We start from the raw sequence: 21,044 nt of genomic DNA, 5'->3' as shown, positions 1-21,044 counted from the left end.
CCCTGCAATAATAAATGATTAGGCAGATACATTCAGTGCCTGGATTCCTCTGATACTCCCATGGCACTGGATTCTGAGAGTCTGGAGCAGTGCTGGGACCCTCATTTGCATCTATCTGACCACCCAGATCTGCCCCAGGAGATGGGATGCTGGATTTGAGCTTCACAGGCTGTGACATGGTATGAAGGGTATGGGGAGGGGGCCTTCCAGATGCTAAATTCCTAACACTGCCTTGCTTTATGTCGGAAAAGCACTTGCCATGCAGAGGCAAATCACTTGGTCCGGAGACAGGGATATTGTTAAGCTCTAATTGGCTGCTGAATAATTTAACCACCCAGTTAGCAGGACCAGGCGAGGGACTGTGGAATAGGAGTGCTCTTCGGGAGGAGGCGGAAGGCAGCCTGGCTCTTCTGTGCCCTGGCCAGCAGCCTTGTCGTCAGGTGGCCGGGAAGACTTTCTGCACTGGCTCACCTTGAGATTCCCCAGAAGCAGTATGGGAATGAGGTCCCCCAAGAATGCACTGATGGGGCCAGCTCCTTGCCTGGTTGGAAGCTCTTGATCAACTCAGCAAGCCCTACAAGAGCACAGTGAGGTTCTCAGACTTCGTATGCTTCTGTGTTGCCTCTTCAGCTTGCTAAAGAGAATGTCCCAGAATGTCCAGTTTCTGGGCCAGGGTCCATAAAGTGTATGTCTGATGAGTTCCTAGATGCTGCTGCTGGTTGTCCTTGATAAATTCTCAGCTTGTTAGCCTGCCAATGAGCGATTTCTGTGAACTCAGAGAGCAGTCACTGTCCTAGGACACTTAGAGTCTGACCTCGATCCTGCCCTGCTCCTGGTCAGGAGAAAACTGAGGTAGTGAGTATCTAAGGCCTGAGGAGAGCCAGAGATGCCAAGCTCTGAGGAATTCAGCTTGATGGAGTGTGCAGGCTGAGCAGGAGGCTTCCCAAAGCAGAGAGGCATGGGGGGTGGGCAGAGTCTGGACTGCTGGGCTTGGGCTGGGTGGCAAGTGCTGGGTCCCTGGAGTTGTTCAGTGTGGTTTTCCTGGCAGAAGAGCTGCCTGGGGGCTGTTATGCGGGGCCCAGCAGGGAAGACTAGAGCAGGCCTGCAAGGCACAGAGGCCTGTGGCCTGTGGAGCTCCTGGGTAGAGGGGAGAGAAGGCTCTATAGGAGCTGGCCAGTAGAGGTCTGAAACGCTTGGATGAGTTCAGATTCCATTCCGCAGTGAACCAGGAACAAATCAACAGCAGCTTGGCGCCCCAAAGCTGACATCTGGAAATGGACTCCTAGATTGTGAAAAACAGATTTTTCAGTAGTAGCTCATAGCTAGTCTGCGTGCATGATTTCAAGGCTGTTTCAGAGTATTTTTCTCTCCCCTAATGCCTGCCCCAGCCTTCATTCATTTCTCCCTCACAGTTCTCAACATGATACAATTAGAGATCACTTCTTCCTCCTCCGTACGGAGGCCCAGGGAGGAAAGTAACTAACTTTAGTAAGCTCTGCTGGTCATCGTCGAGGGGCTTTACGTGCAGTCTTCTCCTGAGAACAGGGGACAGGGGACAGGTTGATGGCCTGGAGGCAGAGAGAGAGAAACATTAGATAGCAGAAGTGGATACCACCATTTAGGGTCAGAGGGGCAATGAGCAGACAGAGTAGCTGTGTAGGGAGAGCTCTTCTCAGAGACCTGAGTGTCTAGAGTGTTTCGGGCGGAGTGAGGTCAGATGCTGGATGCCGAGAGGGGCAGAAAGGCCTTGTTGTACCTGCCTGACCTGTGAGACCACAGAGAGTGTAGTGAGTCTCCTCCTTCCCTTTGGGAAGGCGAGTGGTACTGTGCTTCAGAGGCAACCCTGATGCCAGACTGCTCTGGTAGATCCAGCCAGAGGCTGGAGTTGCTGCTTCCATTTGCAGGCAGAGAGCAGGGAGTAGTCTCTCAAGTCTTGTTTCCAAGTCTATTAGATAGACATGTTTCAAAAAACCACGATGGAAAAGAATTCTACTTTCCTATGTTCCTGTTTCCAAGTCCAGCTTCTCCAGGCTTGTTGGTCTATGAGAACTGTGCTTGGATACGGTGCCCGACAGCCTCCAGCAGGAAGCCACCATGAGCATGGTCATGGCCTGCGTTCGGGCTGAGGTCGGTAATGTCAGCCTGCAGCGCCACTTGGCTGACACACGTGCACTCCAGGCATTCCATCCCTGTCCCCAGTGCCTTTGTAGAGTGACAGAGAGATGCTAGAGGCTGATTTCTGCTGCCAGGTGAGTGTTTTCTAGTCTGCTACGTTCACTGAAGGGAGGAAAAGGTGGGAGGCCCAGGAGGAAGCTTGCAGTGAGGATGGAGGCCTCGGGGGAGGCAGCGACAGAACGTGCTCCCATATTCTTCTCATCCCTGCCCATGGCACGATCCATGCAATGACGCTCTTTCAGGGCCATCCTCCTGGGTCTCTACCTGGCCCCGCCATGGCCAGACTGAGAACTGGGCAAGTTGTACAGCCACTGTGCTCCTCATCTGTACCTGCAGGGCCCTGGAGCTTCTTGGGGACTCTTGAGTGGAGTGCCGGCAACACAGCTGGCTGTCACAAAGGAGTATGACTCCCTGAGCAAGGACCTGCGTGTGGCTCCCTGGAAACACTTAGATTAGAGCCATTAAGTGCTTTTAACATCAATGATAGATGGAATTGGAGGACACTGGGGGCCAGGGACTCTCCCTCAACCCTGCACTGGGTCAGAGGCTGAGGCAAGCCTGCAGCTGTTTCTTCTCCTGAGATTGTCTGCCCACTTGCTGTCCCGCAGTGCTGGGTACAGATAGAGAAGCTCACTTGCTATCTGCAAACTCATGATGGACTTACGAATATTGAGGAAACAGTGATGGGGAATTGACTGAAAAAAGATGTTATTTTCCTGCCCTGTGCCCTCAGGCCAGGGAAGGGGTATACGGGTGACAAAGAGACTCTAGGTGGGATGAGAGCTGGACACAGCAGTCAGCACAGCCCTGGTTATGTGCACGGTTCAGGGTGGAACTACCTGTGCCTCCATTTTCATCTCTGTAAATTGGGTGTGGCTGTCCTTACCTGTCTCCAGGGCAGCTTTGAGGGGCAGGAGCCCTGCAAGGAAACCTGTGTGCACGCAGCACACACCATGCAAAGGCAGAGGGTTAGGAGCACAGTGGGTTTTGTAGTGCTGTTTTTGGGCTCCCTAGGATGTTTACTTATCCTGTCTCTGATTTAATGTACAGCAGTGGCGCAAGATGCTGTGACTCTCAGGCATATTCAGCCAGCTTGTCCAAATCTGCCACTGAGAACATGGGGGAGGTGACACGGGCCCTGCACTGCGGACGCAGCAGACTGTGTGCCTTCACCCTCCTCTGCGTTTCAGGGCGCCTCTGGCCCTGACTCCCAGTTTTTCACCAGACTGTGCATCTCTTTGGGTTGTGTATCATCTCTGGACCTCTCTAGTTTTTCATTTGTCACATTGGGAGCGTGGCACCCTTGAGTCCTGTCTCCCTCTTCCAGGCTCAGCAGGCTGCAGTGCCTTCCTTAGCCTGCCCTGCCACTCAGCTGTGGGCCTGGATCCGCCCTTCCCTGTCCTGCCCCGTTCCTACAGGGTGCAGGGATGGATAGGGTCACTGGGGAAGAATAGCCTCCTGTGGGGACAGGAACTTTCTGGAGTGATGTTTGCACTAAAAAAGGTGCTCAGACTGTGGGCCTTGGGAACAGGGCATGGATGAAAGTGAGAAGGCCTATTGCAAGCCCGTGGCTGTCCTCATGGCATCCTAGCAGAATGGAGAGCCCCTAGCAGGCCTGGGGACACTTGGGTAGGTGGGTGGGTGACGCTGCTGCTTTCATTGCTTCTGGGGTTCACTCATCAAACACTTATTGAGATACCTGCTGAGTGCTGGCCTTATGCGGTCAGAGAAGGCTTCCTGGCAGGAGGGGCCCTTGAGCTGAGCATGAAAACCAAGTAGCAGCGGAGGCCGCTGGGCGATAGCAGCGCACAGGCCCTTTGAGTCCAGGCTCTTGGCTCTTGAGCTCACCCCTGCCGGAGAGTCTCTGGCTTTCTTTGCTGGCCCCAGTGTGCTTTTGCAGAGAGAAAGCCCCCAGGGGGTTGGATCCTGTGTCCTGTCCTCAGCCTGAACTTGCTGCCAAGGTGTGGCTGGACCAGGCTGGTCAGGGAATGGGCACTTTTTGGGCTTCCCAGACAGCTGTTGCTATGAAATCCTAGTGGCTTCCTGAGATCAAAGCTTCCATGTCTTCTTGAATAAATGACTTCGCTTATCTTTCAGCTTGCAACTGACGTTAGCGTAGACAAGGCCTTATTCACTTGGAAGCAACATCTCCATCAGAAGGATAAAGGGCAGGAAATGGTACCTTTCTCAGCACAGGTGTGACTTGAACATTGGAAACCTAGAGATACTTACTGACCTCCTGTTATTCTCAGGGAGAGCTCATGCTTGTCGTGTGCTTTTTGTAGGAGGGAGCAGAGGACTTGGCAGCCTGCAGGGTACCTGGGCAGCACTCAGTTGGCTGCTAGAGATGCCCTAATCCACTGCTCTTTATTTTTTTATTTTAGTTTTTATTTGTGGTTTTTGAGACAGAGTCTTGCTGTATCATTCAGGATGGCCTTGAACTCACAGTATAGTCCAGGCTACAGGAATCCTCCTGTCTCAGCCTCCCAGGTGCTGGGATTACAGAGATAATCCACCATGCCTGTGCCACTGCTTTTGTAAAGCTTTGGAATTGGGGTTCTCTCTGCTGGCTGCTGGCTTCATCCTCCTCTGAAGTCCTTTCCGCTGTTATCTACAAGAGCCCAAGGAACTTAGCAATGGAGATCCACAGGGTTTCCTGGAAGGGGAATGGGGGGGCTGTGGGGGACACGTAAGCTATGATTTCTTTGCCCAGACAAATTGACATCTCACAGCCACATAAGACTGGGTGGGTAGAGTGTGTGTAAAGTGGTTTAAATCTATGAGGAAAGAGCAAGTCAACAAAATCTGGAAATTTTTCATGCACATATATTTGGACCCAGAAATTGCCCTTACAAATATATCCTACAAACATCTAGGCATGTACAAGACATGGCATACATATGAGATTATGCATTATGATGTTTTTAATAAGAAAGTTAGGAACCAACTGTATACCCATCAACCAGAGAGTAGATTAGTCAGTTCTAGTATAGCCACACAATGGAATAGTATGCAGCTGTATAAAAGGACAGACTGCTTCTATATACTGAGCAAAGTGCAGATCACCATTATGTATGGTTTGATTTGTGTACAGCAAAACTAACGTATATTGATATTTGTTTAGATCTGTGGTCTCTTGGGATAGAAACACCAGGAAATGTTAACAGGACACCATCTCTGGTAGATGGTGATGGGGACGAGAGGAAAGCTTTTTGCCGTATGTCCTTATGTGTCATTTGTATTTTAAACAATGTAGATGTGCTTCCTATATGTGGTAATGAGATCATGGATGCTCAAATGTGGCCACGCTCTATTCCTGGGAACAGTGAGAGTGACCCATTGCTTCCTGTGACACACTGGCCTTTCAGCTAGACTGAGACTTACACACTTAGGGATGTACCAGCACCCTTGGCTTATTTGAGGCAGCCCAGTTTTATCCCATGATCCCTTAACAGCAGAAGACCTTTGTGGCTGAGAGGTGACTACAGACAGGTGAGCCCAGAAAGGTGCCTTCTGCTGCATTTAGAGAGAGGCCTAGGAGACAAAGACAGAGGCAGCCGCTTCTCCCTCCAAGCTGGTCCCTACCTTCCCTAGAGCCTCCAGGAGCAGAAGGAACACAGCCTAGCTGAAACCCTGCATTTGGCCTGGGGGAACCCTGTTAGAGCTGTGACCTCCAGAGCTATAAGATCAATTTCTGTGGATGTGATTAAGCCACTGTTAGTGGAAATATGCTATATAAGAAATAAAAATGAATGTTCTGTTCAATACACAAAAAAGCAATTTTGAAAGACACAGTGTGGCCAGAGTTAAACTGAGAGAGCATGCGTGGAGAGACGTGTCCTTGCTCTCCATGTGGCACTATGTGGTGCGTGCTGTGCAGAGACCTGGTGCTTTGCAGAAGGACAGCAGTGGGACCTGCGACACACTGGGCACTGTGCAGGGCCTTGGAGGGGCTTCGTGCACACGCTGGGTCTCTCTCTGCCCTTCAGAGCTGGCCAGCTTTCCAACTGTGACTCATCGCCTGGCTCTCCATTTCTGAGGTCCCAATCCATGGCCAGCCAGCTCCATTGCTTTAGGCCTGTGGCAGGACAGGGACATCCTGACAGAGTGTGTGGTGAAGGGAAGCTGCTTGCCTCTTGGTGGCCAGGAAGAAAAGAGTCAAGAGAAGGACAGAGGAAGAGAGGGAGAAAGGAGAGGTATGGGGAAGGACCAGAGGTAAAGTTTGCCTTTCAAGGGTGCGCCCCAGTTACCTCCTTCCTCCAAAGGAGTCCCCACTTCCTAACGCTTGCATCTCTTAGTTGTATTTATTTCATTGTTGAGACAAAATATCCAATGCCCAAAGCTAAAAGGAGGAAAAGTTTATTTAGAGCATAGTTTGTAGACATTTCAGTCTATGGTTGGTTATCTCCAAGGCAAGGGTCAATAGTGCATCGTGTTGGAAGACAGTTGAAGCATGGGGGGGGGGAAGGAGGAGGGAGAGAGATAGAGTGCTATTTCTGTCCCTTATGTCATATCCTGTCTACTGGATTAGGGTGGTGCCAATCAGGACTGATTATCAGTCACCCACCCTTCATCCCAGCATCCTTAATCCCAACATTATACTAGGAATCAATCATGTATTCTAAATTTGGCTGCAAAAAAAAAGCCTATGACCATGTGAGTCTTTCAGGGAACATGTAGACACAACCCATACCAACCACCTCCCAGTCACACTGTCAGCTGGCACCAAGTCTTTAGCCTATGGCCTTTGGGAGACATTACAGAACCGAAGACTGAAACACTTTCCCATTAAAAGTGGCCCACGGGAGGCCAGCACGCATCCTTCCACCATGCTAGGCACGCATATTAGACCCGTTGCCTTCTCGGGTTCCAGTGGACCGGATGGCACCTCATTGCCCTGGTGCATCCCGTGGCCAGCCTGCGAACCTCCAGGGCTGTGGTGGAGAGGTAGCTCCTGTCCACCTCTGCCACTTACCTAGGCTCCATTTATCTTAGCATCATCCAAGGGTCTGATGACTAGGTTTCTGTCCTGGGAACTGTGTGTCCCAGGATTGCCATTCCTTCATGTAGAGGTCTGCTTGTTGTAGCCCTCCTGTCATCAAGCGCAGATTCACCGAAAGCTGCTCAATGGCAGCACAGGCACTGTACCTACAGTCTAACTTGGCCGTGTGGGACAGACGTTAGGAAGGTCGCAAAAAAAAAAAAAAAAAAAAAAAAAAAAAGCCCTGAAACCACAAACAAAGAAATTAGGCTTGGCTCTTGTCCTCTAGTTGTAAAGAGAAGATTTATCATTGTTCATGGCCATTTCCTTCATCCTTGCTCATTTTATACCAGAAAATGTCTGAGGAAGAAAAATGGCTTCCTCCTTTCTCTCTCCCTCCCCCAGTGTGTGTGGCCAGGTGCTGTGGCTCTGGTTTGAAGGAACCACGGGGCTTCCCCAGTCTTGCCAGTGACCAGTCAGCCAGCCCCATGCCCAAGGCTACATCTGGAGGCCCCCTGGCCCCTGAGATGCTCCTGCTTCCTTCTGTTGCTGTCTCTGCACCCTCAACCTTCCACACCTCGGTCCACCACTGACCCATTCCTGTCCTGTGTGTTTGCACAGAAGTGGTGGTGTGCATAACTAGGTGGCATGTGTCCGTGCTGTAACCCTTGGAAACTGGCCCTGCCTGCTTGATTGATGCTGCTGCATGCTCTTGTCTCTGTGTGATACAGAGCTATGTTTTCATCTGGGAAATGGCAGGGTTCTCTGGAGCAAAATACCCAAGCAGTCACCTTGCCCTGGTGAGGAACTGCAGTCCACGGATAGTGTGGCAACCAGCAGGCCTATCCTGGAGCCTGGCGGGTGAGAGTTGGAAGCCAGATTCCACTTCAGGGAAGTGACCTTGGCTTCCTGCCCTGTCCAAGCCTCAGTTTGCTTATCTGTAAAAGCAGGGGCTGGATACAGACCTGGGAGGTCCCCTTGAGGCATAGAGGAGCGGTTGATTCTAAATCTGAGCTGGGCTTCCAGCCTGGCTCCTGTGGTCGGTTGGGTGGGCTCTCGACAGTGTGTCACCCCCACCCCCTCAGGGAGCAATGGACAGCCTAACAGAAGCAGATGTCAGTTCAGGGGCTGGCGCTGCGAGGGCTGCTGTGGCTTACAGCGGGAAGTGCCCGGCTTGCAGCGGTTTCTAGTGTTCGTGAGGGTCACTCTGTGTTATAGTCTTGGCTCATGTTTGTGCTCCTGTGTTGCTCCCAGGGCCAGGCAGGTAGGCCGCAGGTTTGCAGAGCCTGTCAGTCTCTTCCCATCAACCCTCTGGGTGGAGTCTTGGTTTGATTTTGTCACACAGGCAGGGCCGGTAGCACCACCCACTGTCTCATTTGTCCTTCCGGTTCCCCGGTTGCTTTTCTTTCTTTGCTTCTCAGTGCTGCCCCGCCTGCCTTGTAGGCCTCCTTGCTCCTTTCTGGCTTCATCTCTCACTTGTCTCATAGTCTTTACTGTTTCATCCCCTTTACTGAAGCCTGGCCTTCCCACAAATGTTAGCACCACTCAGAATAACGCATCCCCAGTGTAGAAACTTTGGAAACTCTCTTCTCTTTTTTCCCTACTTTGGAAATTTTTTTTTTTCCTGATCACATTCCCCAGGAATCTGGCAGGAAAGACTCATCTGCCAGGTTCCAGAATGGCTCCCCTTGGTTGTCACAGTTCCCTAAGGGCTGTGGCTCCTCCCCAGGGCAAAGGAGGGACACACGGGCCTTTGTTCCAGAGGGTCCTGCCATTTCCCCAGATGAATACCCGGCTCCATGTCAACAGAGGCTAGGATGGTACAGCAGCATCATTCCCACAGACATGCCTGTGTCACCTGGCTGTGCACACTGCCTGCCACCTCCATGCAAACACACAGGGCAAGAAGCACTGAGTGTCCAGACTCTGCTGGCTATACCACTGAGCAAGAGGTGCAGACATCTGTGTGGGGTGATGGTAGGGATGTTGGTAAACGTGCCATTGGCTGGGGACGTAGAGGAAGAGGCTGCTGCATGTATGGTGTGCACAATGTCCTGGAAGGGTGCAATGGCAGAAGGTCGCCGGTCCCTGGAGGGAGGGGTCAAGGTGAAGGTCTGCCTGTCTGTGTCCTCAGTCTACATGAGAGCCCGCCTCTGACTTCAGGCTTCTGGTGACTTCCTGGGAAAGCAGGGACAAGAAAGCCTAATGGGGAAAATCACAGCAGCTCTCTTCGGGGAAGAAGCAAAAGGCAAGCAAAGTGTGAAGGGGGTAGGCTTAGAGCAAGGGATGTACAGAATCAGGGTGAGATTTCAAATGGGCTTGCCTTCTCTTCTGGTCTTGTGGTGACATCAGCCCCTCTGACAGCCTATGATCCTGCTTTAGGAAACAGGAAGTGCGAGTTCAGCCAAGATGCAGGAGCCTCTCAAGCAAGAGGCTGCCCTGCTCCAGAGTGCTCCTGTCTAGAATGCAGCTGCAGGTGTCAGGCCGTGGGAAAGCCCTCTGGTCAACAAGGAAGGCTGAGGCTTGGCCCCCAACTTCCAGGCACACCCTCCGCATCCAGTTGCCCAGCCCAGGGCATGCCAAGCTGTACAACAGAAGTAGGCACCTGCTCCACAAAGGTGTGTTTGCACAGGATGAGGGCCAGAGGTGAGGGGCTAGAAACCAGAGTGGCAGGGAGAGTGCCTGATGTACATAGTGATGATGTAGGATGTTTTATCATACATAAAGGTTAAAGGATGGTCATCGTCTTAGCCTTTGAGTGTTTTGTGGAATGAGGCCGGGAAAGACATAAAGAAGCAAATTTTACGTCTCCCATCCTTTACCATGAAAAGAAGAGAAACATGCAAACATTAAAAAAATACTTTGTGCAACAGAGTTAAAATAAAACATTCTCTTGCTTGAAGGTATGATGTTTGCTTGTCTGGAAAAATCATCACGTGTGCTGTATTTTTTGCTACGTAAATAGTTACTTCCACTGGCATTGTAGGGCATGAGAAACCAACAGGACCAAGACATCATATAAGCTCATTAAACTTTTTATGGATGATGCAGTAAAATCCCAGAGATGAGAGGCGATTTGCCCAAGGTCCCACAGCTAGGTGGGGCAGAGCTGGGCCTCAGACTTGGTTTACTGTGGTATAAACTACATTCACGCCTGGTCTCCAGTCTACATTGGACAGGAGCCAGGACTAGAATCCCTTCCAGTTTCCCCACTCAGTACCAGGCCTCAGTGGGATATGAGTGTGTGTACTGGGGGTCAGAGTGGGCCCTGTAACATCTGCTTAGGGACAAGCCACAGAGACCCTGCCCTCGGGGCTCTGGTTTGGGGTGGGGGTTGCTGGTGAGTCTGGGAGTGGAACAGAAGCACACAGGGACAGCTACATGGCAGGGAGCTGGAATGGTGTGAGCACGCCCAGCTCCTACGGGAGCCACAGATGTACCTGACCAAAAGGTACTGTGGCCGCTGCCTGGAAGGGCCCGCCTTGAAGCACATTGGGAACTTGTTTGAAAAGCAGTGTGTAGCTCTGAAATGGGAGACAAAGAAGAAAACGCCAGTTGCTCCTTGTAATCTTGCAGGAACCAGCTCCCAGAGCCTGATTTTTGCTTTCTGCTTCCCATCAGAAAGGTTAAGAGGGCTCAAAAGCCAGCCTGTCCAGCACAACGCTGCGCAGCCTCTCGCGGAGCATCTACCCTCATGCTTCCTATTTTTACTCTTAATAACTGTGCGCTCGGGGTTACCAAGGTCTTCCTGTTGCTGTAGTGAAAGGTGATGGTGCCAGCCTTCCAAAGCACTGGACCCTTGGCTTAGAGGAAAAACACATTCTGAGCTGCTATATTTTTGAGTTTGCCTGAGAAGATTTAATGCACCATTTGCCAGCTTTCGCAGCCATGGTGGTTTGTGCTCAAAATATATAAAACCTCAATAACAAAGAGTAACTGACTATTCTGGGGAGTGGGCACCTGAGAGTATGTAGAAGATAAATTTTAAATTACAGGTATGATAAAAGTCATCAGAAAATCTAGAAAATGACAAATGAATAAAGACAGATGTAGTTACATTGCATAACATAGCCTCTGTGGTCCTCAGTTATAGCCTTACTGTTAGTGTCTCTAAAAATGCCTTGGGCAGCATCGAAGACACAGTAGCCATGTAATTGACAGAATGCTTTTTTATAGTTAAATGTCATAAGCATTTTTCTGGGTTGCTGCATTATCTCAGTAAGTGTTGTTTTTATTGATTGGGTAATTCACATAATTTCATAAAACGTCTACATTTCCTTTTCTTAAGTCCACTTGGTCTCCATTGCCATCTCTGTCTAGATCTGACGTGCCTAACTGGCTTCCCTTATTTCTCTTCTTGGCACCCCCCATTTACCCTCCTAAGCTACGGTTGCTAATCAGAAGGTGGTCTCGGGCTGTGCCGTGGGCATTTGGGGGGAGCTTATTAGAAACACAGGCTCTTGGACCCTGCCTGGCACCTGCATTTGGACAAGATCCCCAGGTGACTTTGGCAAACACTGATCTCAAACACACATTTTCCCTGGCTCCAGGATGGAAGCCACGGTCCTAGTCAGGTGCACAAACTGCTGAGTGGAGACCAGGCAGAGAGGGGAGGAGATGAATGGGGGCCAGGGCCAGACTAGTGGGGTGGCCCGCAGGTGGTGGGCTGCTGTGGGCAGCAACTGCGCAGGTCTTAGAGAGGTATGCAGTTAAACTGTACAAGCCAAATCCCCAAAAGATGCACATTTGAGCACTCGGAGCCCAGCTGGCGCTCAGGGCAAGAGCGTGAGTGTGGACAGCACTGCCACTTCCCAGGTTCACTCCCATGACCTAGATGGAAGCTGAGGCACATCGAAGTCGAGTTGCCTACCAAATGTCACAGCTAATAGATGAGGGAGCTGCGACACAAACCTGATTCCAGAGCCCGTAGTTCTTAGCTACCCAGAGATGTGCCCTTCGTGGTAGGGGATGATGAAGGGCAGGGTGAGGAAGCCAGTGTACGCTGGTGAATTGCCTGAGTTCAGAGTGACTAAAAGCCCAAGGCACGATTGGAATCCAGGGCATTTTAGGTGCCAAACTGGAACTCTTTCTACCTCATGTATTTCATCAGTGAGATATGGAGTTGGTCACCTTCTCTCTGGATAGCTTTTCTCCTTTGTGCCTGGCCCCTGATTTTAATATGTCCCCATCCCAGACAAAGCCCAACAAGGGGCAAGTCTTAGATGTTTTTACTTAGATCCTCGGTTCTTCAAATTATGCAGTATTACAGCCGGATGGAACCTGGCTGGGCTCACTTTACAGTTCAGGAAATAGGCCTGGAGAGCTTGCGCACCTTGTCTCAGGGCCCAGAGCTGGGCTGTTACAGAGCAGAACCTGACCCCGGGTGCCAAGCTCATTGGGTGGTCCTGGGCTGTTGCTGTCCTGGTGACCTGAGTGTCCTGGGTGCTAGGCTCTGCCAGCCAGCACTGTGCTGTTGCATTGCTGAGTCCGTATTTATCCAGCCTTAAGCTTAGGCAGGAGGACACAAAGGATAAACAGCTCATTATATTTTAAGAAAGCAAACTTATAAAATAATATCTTCCTTTTAAAAATCCAAGCAGCGTATAAGTGTGTCCAGAGACTCTTGGAAAGCACCTCCCCTCCTCATCCTCTCTTGCCCGATCCCCAGGGGTAGCCACTTAACAACGATGTCTCCAGTGACTCCTTAATTTCCCTGCCAGCGATGGGTTGTGTAGGATCCATACCACAGCAAGGCTGTTTTTAACAAGCATCCCAGACTTCAGGGGGTTGAGGAAAGGGGAAGAGAAAATATTCCATTTGTATATTTTTAACCTGCACACATTTGAGTAAGCAGTGGCTTTCCTGTTCCCGCTACCAGGGTTGTGGGCAATTGATTAGGCTATGGGTGCTGGGTAATCCTTTCTGTTCCCCTAATGAGGCTAGAGACTGTGAGGGGCTCAGGGGACATTTGTGTTGCTTCCGGTGCAGCGTGGTCTCAGCTGGCTGCCTCCTGATCCTTCTGCCCTCAGCCCTCTCCCTCCCTTCTGGCAGCCTCTAGAATCCTGGCTGGGTCTCCAGGGCCAAGAAGGCCTGGGAACCTGATTCTCTGGGCCAAGCTCATATTTAGAAATGTCTCCAGCCAGACACTGGCGACTGTCCCACTTGGGCTCTGGCAGGGATTGTGATCGCATGGGCTGCCTTCCGGCGTGCAGCATGGGAGTGGGCACCAGCACACTGTGAGTACCAACACGGTCCCTTTACGCTCAAGTCTTGGCAGTGGATGCTGTGCTCCCAAGCACGGGGGGGTGGGGAATGAGCTGGCAGGTGGGTCAGCCACAGGGACAGCAAAGGGATGTGGCCTGGGCTTGACCTGGTGAGCTGGTGGTGTGGAGGGAATCTCTCTGCCCAGTTCTGGCACCCCTTATCTAGGTTCTCAGAGTGCTATCCCTGCCTGAAGAGGGGCCTGCTGCCTTCTGGGTCAGACACTGCCAGTCAGGCCCTTCCCTTTCCTTTCCACCTATGAGTCCCGATCTATGGTCAAGAGCAAGGCCAGCTGCCCAGAGCCTGCTCTGCTCTCCTCTTGAGCAGCCCGCCCCTCCACCTCTTGGAATCATCTCTATAAAAGATGACCCAGGGTGATGTCATCACTTGCTCACCTGCCCTCTTTTCCAGGGCAGCCTGGAGTGATGGATTAAATAGACACACTGATCAAGGTTTTAGACCATTGCCTTTCCAGGTAGCAGATATCATGCCTTAGCCCTGTGCTAAAACAACTCCTTTAAGGCTGGGTCAGATATTTAATGAGCATCTTATAAAGGTAGACTCTATGCTTGTCATCCCTACACAAGAGACTATGGGAAATACTCTCATACCCCCTTAAATTACACCACCCCGCCCTCTGCAGGTCTGCCCGGAGACCTGCTCACCACATAAGGCTTCCTTCCTATCTACCTAATAGCCAGAAAGAATCCAAATGCAGCCACAAGACTTACTGCCTACAGCTTGACACCAAACCAAACCCCTGCTTCAAGTCCCTGCCAGCCCTTGCCATGCTGCCCCATCCTTGCCTCTGCTGCCCAGGTCCTGGGGAAAAGAGCTCCTAGAAGAGGCAGGAAAGTTGAGCAGGCATTTTGCTCTTACCACCAGAGCAGCATGGTGAGTGTGTAGGAACTGAAAGAGTGGATGGATGGACCAGTGGCAAAGGGACAAGTGAGTGACAATACAAACAGACGCTTAAGCTCTGCCTCAGAGGAACCTCAGGCTCAGACAGAAGGAAATGGCTTATAAGCTGGTGGCTCTTTGGGGCTGAATAAAACCCTTGAACCCTGGGGCCGGCAAGATAGCTCAGTGGACTAAGCACCTGCTTTGGCAAGCGCAAGGGACCAGGGGTTCCATCCCCAGTCCTGCATGCCTTGCTGGCCCCGCCCTGGGGTGTGCCAGGTGTGTTGGCCCAGGTCTGTAATCCCAGTGCTGGGAAGGCTGAAAACAAGAGCATCATTATGAGTCCAAGCTGTGTAGTGAGACCCTGCACCAAATACATACAATGAAAAAAACCCAAACCCTTGAGGTCAGACCCAACCTTTCCTTTTTTGGGAAAGGATCCATAGGCCCAGGGGAGTGGAGGCTGCCACAGTGCCATCCACGGAGGTCAGAGGGTGACAAGGAAGCTCAGAGCAGTGAGATCCGGGAGGGAATGGAAGGCTGCCCTAAGTGTCCCTTGTCCTTGGTAAAATTGCCTTTTCATATGGTTGGGAGTGGACAGTGCAGTTTTTCTTTGAGGGTTAATTGTTTGGCTGACAGCGCAGATAATTAGGAATGAGAATCCCGGAGTGAGGGCGACAGCACCATCTGCCATGAGTGTGTTCCAACCCCACCCCACAGGAGGGCCCGGAGCACTGCTCACACCCTCCCCAGGGCTGTGGGTGCTCTGTTCTTTGCTGCCAGCCCAGCCACTGGTGACCAAAAGCCAGCGGACTGGATGGTGGCTGGCATTGTTAGGGTGCAGCTTCTTGTCTTCTGCCGTGCTGTCCCCTAGATATAGCAGGGTGCACCGAGCGCTCCAAGGATGAACAAATGTGGTGGGCAGCCTGGGACACAGGGCACTCATGCCAGTGGCTGCTTCCTGTGTTCCCTGGGGCCTCATGCAGGAGGTCTGGCCGCCGCAGGGCTGCCATGGTGCTTTAGGCTGTTCTCCTTCCAGCCTCTATGAATCTGCCGCCTGTCCTGGGCTCCCTGGCCCCTGGCCTGTGCTGCATGCTCCAGAAGAAGGTTGGCCTTGCCACTAGGGATGTCCCAGGTGTCAGTGCGGGTGGAGTGCTGTGGAATCACACTTAGAACCCCACTATCTGAGACGTGCGGAAATTTGTAATTTTTCTCTTTCCTTTTATTTTTAGGGATAGAGCACACATGTAAAAGAGCATATGAAATGTGTGTGTGCCTTTTGAAGGTAGTGACAATAGAGGCCTTGCCTTTTAAAAGAGACTTCTAACCCCCTTCTCAGGTTGCCTTACAAGGAGGGCCCAGCTGCCCAGGTGCTAGGGGTCAGCTCGGCCTCACCTAGAATCTGGGCTCCCATCACAGCCAGTTTCTTTTGCTGGAGCTGCTCCTCTTAACCATTCCTGTCTTCTCTGTGTATCGCTTTGTTCTCTCTGTACTTGCTCTGCTTAGACCTTCCTGCAAGGGAAGAAACCAAATCCTGAGCGTTCTCTTCCCACAATGCTGCAGCTGGGCACATGGCCACAGTTCTCCTCCTCTCTCCTGGTCCCACTCATCCCCCACCCCCAGGGGTGACTTGGCAGGAAGATGAAATTAACCTAGCACCAGGGAGCTTGGCTGCAAAGAATGAATGTTGGGAGTTGGAAATTCCAGTCTTGATGTTCTCCACTAATTTACTACGTGGCTTTTAGCAAACTTCTCATCTTCTCTGTGCTTCTGTTTCCTCATCTTTGTAACCTTCCTTTACAGAGCTACCAGGAAACTGAATGTTCGCAGTGGATGCAAAAGAAGCTTGAAGCATATAAATCATTCTGTATGTGGCTACGTCTGTACATAAGACAGTGCTTTCACCATGCTTACAAAACTCTGTAGGGCAGAGGAAGCATTAGTTTCTTCCTTTCCTTTGCTGCCCACTCTCTGCTTCTTCTTGTCCACAGTGCTGGGTTACCTGGGTGGTTGTACACCATCTACCACAGCCCCTTCTGGGCAAAGAGACTGCTGAGGCTCAGAGGAGCCCAAGGTTGGGGTGGAGTTTGAGTGACAGCCATGCGGGCAGTGGGAGCTAGGGGCTAGGCTGATGACAGAAGCAGGGCTGTGGGCAGGATGGACCCAGTGCTCAGGAACAGGCTGGGGCAGATCAGCTTCAGCTCCTGGAGGGTGTGAGCTGAGATCTGGGCCCTGAAGTGGAGGGACTCAGCAGAGCCAGTGTTCCTGTCCCTCATCCCGGGGAGCTGCGTATCCCTGCTCTTGCCTCTCACTTTGAGGTGAAGGGCTGTTGCGTTAGTCAGCTTTGTGTCACTGTGAAATGATACCAGAGAGGAGCAGCTTAGAGGAGGAAAGTGGATTTTGACTTAGGGTTTCAGGCCATGACGGGCTGGCTCCATTGCTGTGGGGCTGAGCAGAGCAGAATGTCACGGTGCCAGGGCATGGCAGAGGGTGCTCCCCTCAAGGCAGCTGGAAGCAGAGAACACGAGCACCAGAGGAAGGGGCTGGGACCAGATATAGTCCCGAAGCCACACTCCCAGGATTCTCTCTGCCTAACCAAACCCCATCTCCTGTTTTCACCACCATCCAATATTGCCATTAAACTACAGTCTCATCAGTGGGTTCATTCACTGATGACATTAGAGTCCTAATGAACCAGCCACCCTCAGAAAGTCCTACTTCTGAATACATGAGACTTTGGGGGCCATGTTAGATCTGAACATAACACTAGCTGCAGATTGGGTACCTTCCTGGAGCTCTAAGACCACAGCACACCGAAGCCTCATCTCAGCGTGGGGAAATATTTCTTGGTAGACTGCCTTGTTCTTCGGATGTCTTATGGGTGGAGTGAAGGCATCTGTTTCCTTCCTCTTTCCTGGGCAGTGGTATCTCTCAGAAGTTCTGTTCATGAGTGTGAGGTGGACTCTGAATGGTGGCTAGCATGTGGATGCATGACTGAGGGTGGGTCTTGTAGGTATAATGAAATAAACAGTGGTAAGAAGACAGGAATGGAAGGGTGTGTGTGTGTGTGTGTGTGTGTGTGTGTGTGTGTGTGTGTGTGTGTGTGTTTAGACCTGTGAGGAAGATGCTATAGGGAGAACTCTGGATAACAGGATTGGTGTAGTTACCAGGCATTTCAAACCTAACAATAAGAACCAGCAAGAGATGATTAGAAAGTTAGAGAACAGCTTACACCTGGGTGTGCGGCTCTGGTTCTGGTGGATGACAAGGCCTCTGTCTCCCTGCAGATTCCCTCTCAAGCACTTGGTAGCTCAGCTGAGGAACTTCCCATCCCTGAGGAGCAGTCCACTAGGAGAGGAAGAAGGGATGGCGTGTAGCCCACCCATGGCCTAAGGAGTCTGTGTAGTCCACAGCCTGTGGGACTGGGAGCCTCCGAGGGTGTGACTCAAGAAGAATCGATGCTTCAGCCCCCAGCGACATGTACACGGTGTAATGACAGGTAATGAACCCAAAACTCGTCTATCTTTTCTGAATGATATGGCAGGTAGGAGAATATATCAGCTTGCAGTAGACATAAAATGTCAACCCTTAGGAAGATAACTATGCAAACAAAGTACCGGAAAGCCTGATAAGATGATAGATGGATGCTTTATAGTTATTAGTTTTTGCCCATGTGCTTGCTGGAGCCAAGCACCGGAAGATTTAGCATCAGCTGGGTTCACTTCCTAGGCCTGGGAAGAAGGCTGATGCCTTTATGGATGTAGCCTGTCTTGTTTGAGAAAATCAGGGAACAAATCAAGAAGTCGTAATTTCTGCCAGCTCCTGAGGGAGGCAGGGAGCTGACACCAGTAGGGAAACAAAGGCAGCAGTAGGCCAAGGGGCATATCCAGGCATGGGGGCATGAAGGAGGAATTGGAGACTCAGGATTCCAGGTTCAGCTCTGATAACTTGAATGACCGAGTGTGGTAATGGGCTGGTATTTTTCATGAAAAAAGGAAAAGAAGGCTTGTGATTCCCCATCATCTCAAGGGTGTCAGGGCAGGCGGAAGAGAATTGAGGGTGGTTGGCAGCGATCGCACACAGGAGTCTGGATATGGGGGTTTCAGCCAATGGCTTGGGTCAAGCAGTTGACCTAGGGACTTAGCCAAGGCCAGCTGTGTTGGGCAGGTCCCTAGATCCCAAGGCAAGGCCTTGAGGCTAGAAGGATAGGGGAGCAGCAGGGCTGGAGACCCCAAAGTGAGCTAATCACATGGCACAACCTGTTCCTGCTGGTATCTGGTCTTTGCCACGTGTGCCAAACACTGTACCATTCTGTCATCTTCACTATGAGGAAAATACAGGCTGAGATGGAAACAAAAATAGCTTTGAGCCTTGGGAAACTGACCAGGGCAAGGGAAGAAGGGCCAGGGGCCTGGAGCAGGAGGCCCAGGAGGGTGTGGCAAATTCCATTCCAGTGCAGGCCGGTGTCAGGGTCCCCAGGGTCAGAGCCAAGAGCTGGGGAGGAGCAGAGCATTAGGACTTCTGGGTGGCCTTATTCTAAATCAGGCTAGAGAATAAGTTGAAGGAGTCCAGGAAGCAGAGGCCAGCCCTAGGAGATGGATTAGTCACAGGCACCAGTGGGTCTAGGACTTGACTCATGTCTATAGGAGGAAATGGAAGGGAATTGCTTCAGGACTGGTGATGTCAGGAGGGGTAGAGCTGGGGAGAGGAAGCTCCACAGGTGCCTGGTGTTAAATGTGACCCAAAGGTGCAGGCCCTGGGCTATCCCCAAACGTCAGCTCTTCATGATCTGTAACATTTCCATCTTTGCTGGGAACGTGGGCAGGACTAACCTGGGATGCTTAGTGGGGAGCCATTGTGGAGGACAGAGCAGAGGTAGAAAAAGTCCAGCCCTGTGAGGGGGGTGGGCCAGGACTCTTGATCAGGAAAGAAGGGGCAGCATGCCGCCTAATCCCAGCCAGCCAGGCTGGAGGGCCAGCCCCGCCAGAGCTTCTTCATTGGCTTTACCAGCACTAACCAAGCACCTATTATGTGCTGGGCTCTTTGGATGCCAGAAATGCAGAGAATCAGATGCAGTCTACTCCCAGGGGAAGGAATGCAAGGCAGAGGAAGAAGCATACAAGTCAGTCCACACTTTCTGGAGCCTCAGGCTCCTGTCTTCAGAATGGGAATAAGAATTTCACTTGTAGGCTGGTCTGAGAATCAAATAAAACAAAACATGCAGAACACTTAGCCCAATGGCTAGCACCACAATTAGTGATCAATACATTTAGTTTCCTCCATTATTCTGCTCTGGGAGGAGCTCAGGGTCTAGCTGGGTGAGAGTGGAGCAGGTTGGGAGAGATGCATTCTGACCCAGGTCTTCGGCTGGGTGGCTGACAGTATTTGAGGCCTGAGCTTTGAAAACCTGGAAATCAGAACTCATCTGGCTACAGAAAGTATGGCTTAAAGTGGATACCAGCACAGTCGGTGACTGTGACATATGTGAATGCTGTGGCAGATGGGGCCCTGGGTAAGACAGGAGATAGGAGAGACAGGCCCAGGAATTTGAAGAGAGAGGACGTTCCCAGCATGCTGGAAGAACCCTGCTTGCCAGGCAGGGTGTTGTGCTGTGCTACTGAGCTATGTTACTGGCCCCGGAGTTATATCTCCGGGGCCTAATTTTAATAATGTATTTCAGTTAACTCAGTTTGTCCAAAGTATTAGACTTTCAACATGTAATCAGTGTAAAGCCTACGAAGGAAATGTTTTGCATTTCTTTTGTCATATCCAAGTCCTTGAAATTCGGGTGTACTGTATGCTTGTAACACATCTTGGCCTTGCCTGGCCACACTGCAGGTATTCAACAGCCTCATGTGGCCGGTGGCTACTGGGTTAGGTAACACAAACTACAAGCTAACATCTCTTAGCAAAGAGATCCCTGAGCTGCAAGCAGAATTTACCCTTTCATTCTCTTCTTAGGGAAGGTCTAGAGGGAGTCCCTGAAGGATATTTTCAGTTACCTGTTACAGATGGTGACTTGTGTTGTCTGGAACCAGCTTAGCTCAGGCATATCAGCTGGGCTCTGGAGTCAGCAGTCCCTTACATTTCTGGAGCTGACTAGAGCCAGTTCCTGGAGCCCCCTGAGCCTCACTGAAAGGGAAATAATTCTTCTCTTACTGAGTAACTATAAAAATGAAAAGAAATAACGAATCATCACTTTGTGATGCTTGATGTCAATAATATTTTTTTTTCCTACATCAAATGAGAACGAATCTGAAGTCTCTTACTAAGTTTAGCAAGAGTCTCCTAGTGGGCATTTCTGTAGCTGTGTCTCTCCCTTTCTGGTGCACGAGAAACTTGCAGGGTTGGCAGGTCAAAAAAAATGGGGAGGGTAGAGTGACCTGGACTCCACCCAGCATGCTGGAGCTGCGTGGGGCCCTCCTGATGCAGCCACGTGTGGTCACCTGAGGAGACAACCCCAGCAGCAGGCTTAGGCCCCAGTGCCAGCTCTGCCACAGAGGTTGCTGGGCCCTGGCCTTCTTTGGAGGGTGTGGACATCACCAAAGCGCATTCCAGAGTGGGGAATGTTGCCAGGCACTCTGGGAACCATGTCATCGCCACTGCCTTGGGGTCCAAGCTACGTGTCTTTCTGTGCTTTCTCTCCTATCTCCAGGCCTACCTTTGGAACAAAGACACCCCCCCCCCCCTTCTTTTCACAGCTCTGAAAATGTAGCTAACTCCTTCT

General features: G+C 51.1%; 1 protein-coding gene across 1 annotated transcript in view; it reads left to right on the top strand.

Moving 5' to 3' along the window:
• Positions 1-21,044, top strand: part of Zbtb7c (zinc finger and BTB domain containing 7C) — a 330,626-nt gene that overhangs the window by 48,417 nt on the left and 261,165 nt on the right. Inside the window, exon 2 of the mRNA XM_023714698.1 lies at positions 17,605-17,816. The gene's annotated coding sequence lies outside the window, so the exon portion shown is untranslated. The remainder of the gene's footprint in view (positions 1-17,604; positions 17,817-21,044) is intronic.

This window comes from Octodon degus, unplaced genomic scaffold, assembly GCF_000260255.1.
Source record: "Octodon degus isolate 3935 unplaced genomic scaffold, OctDeg1.0 scaffold00003, whole genome shotgun sequence".
NCBI classification, from domain to species: domain Eukaryota; kingdom Metazoa; phylum Chordata; class Mammalia; order Rodentia; family Octodontidae; genus Octodon; species Octodon degus.
This window is presented reverse-complemented; position numbering and strand designations above follow the sequence as displayed.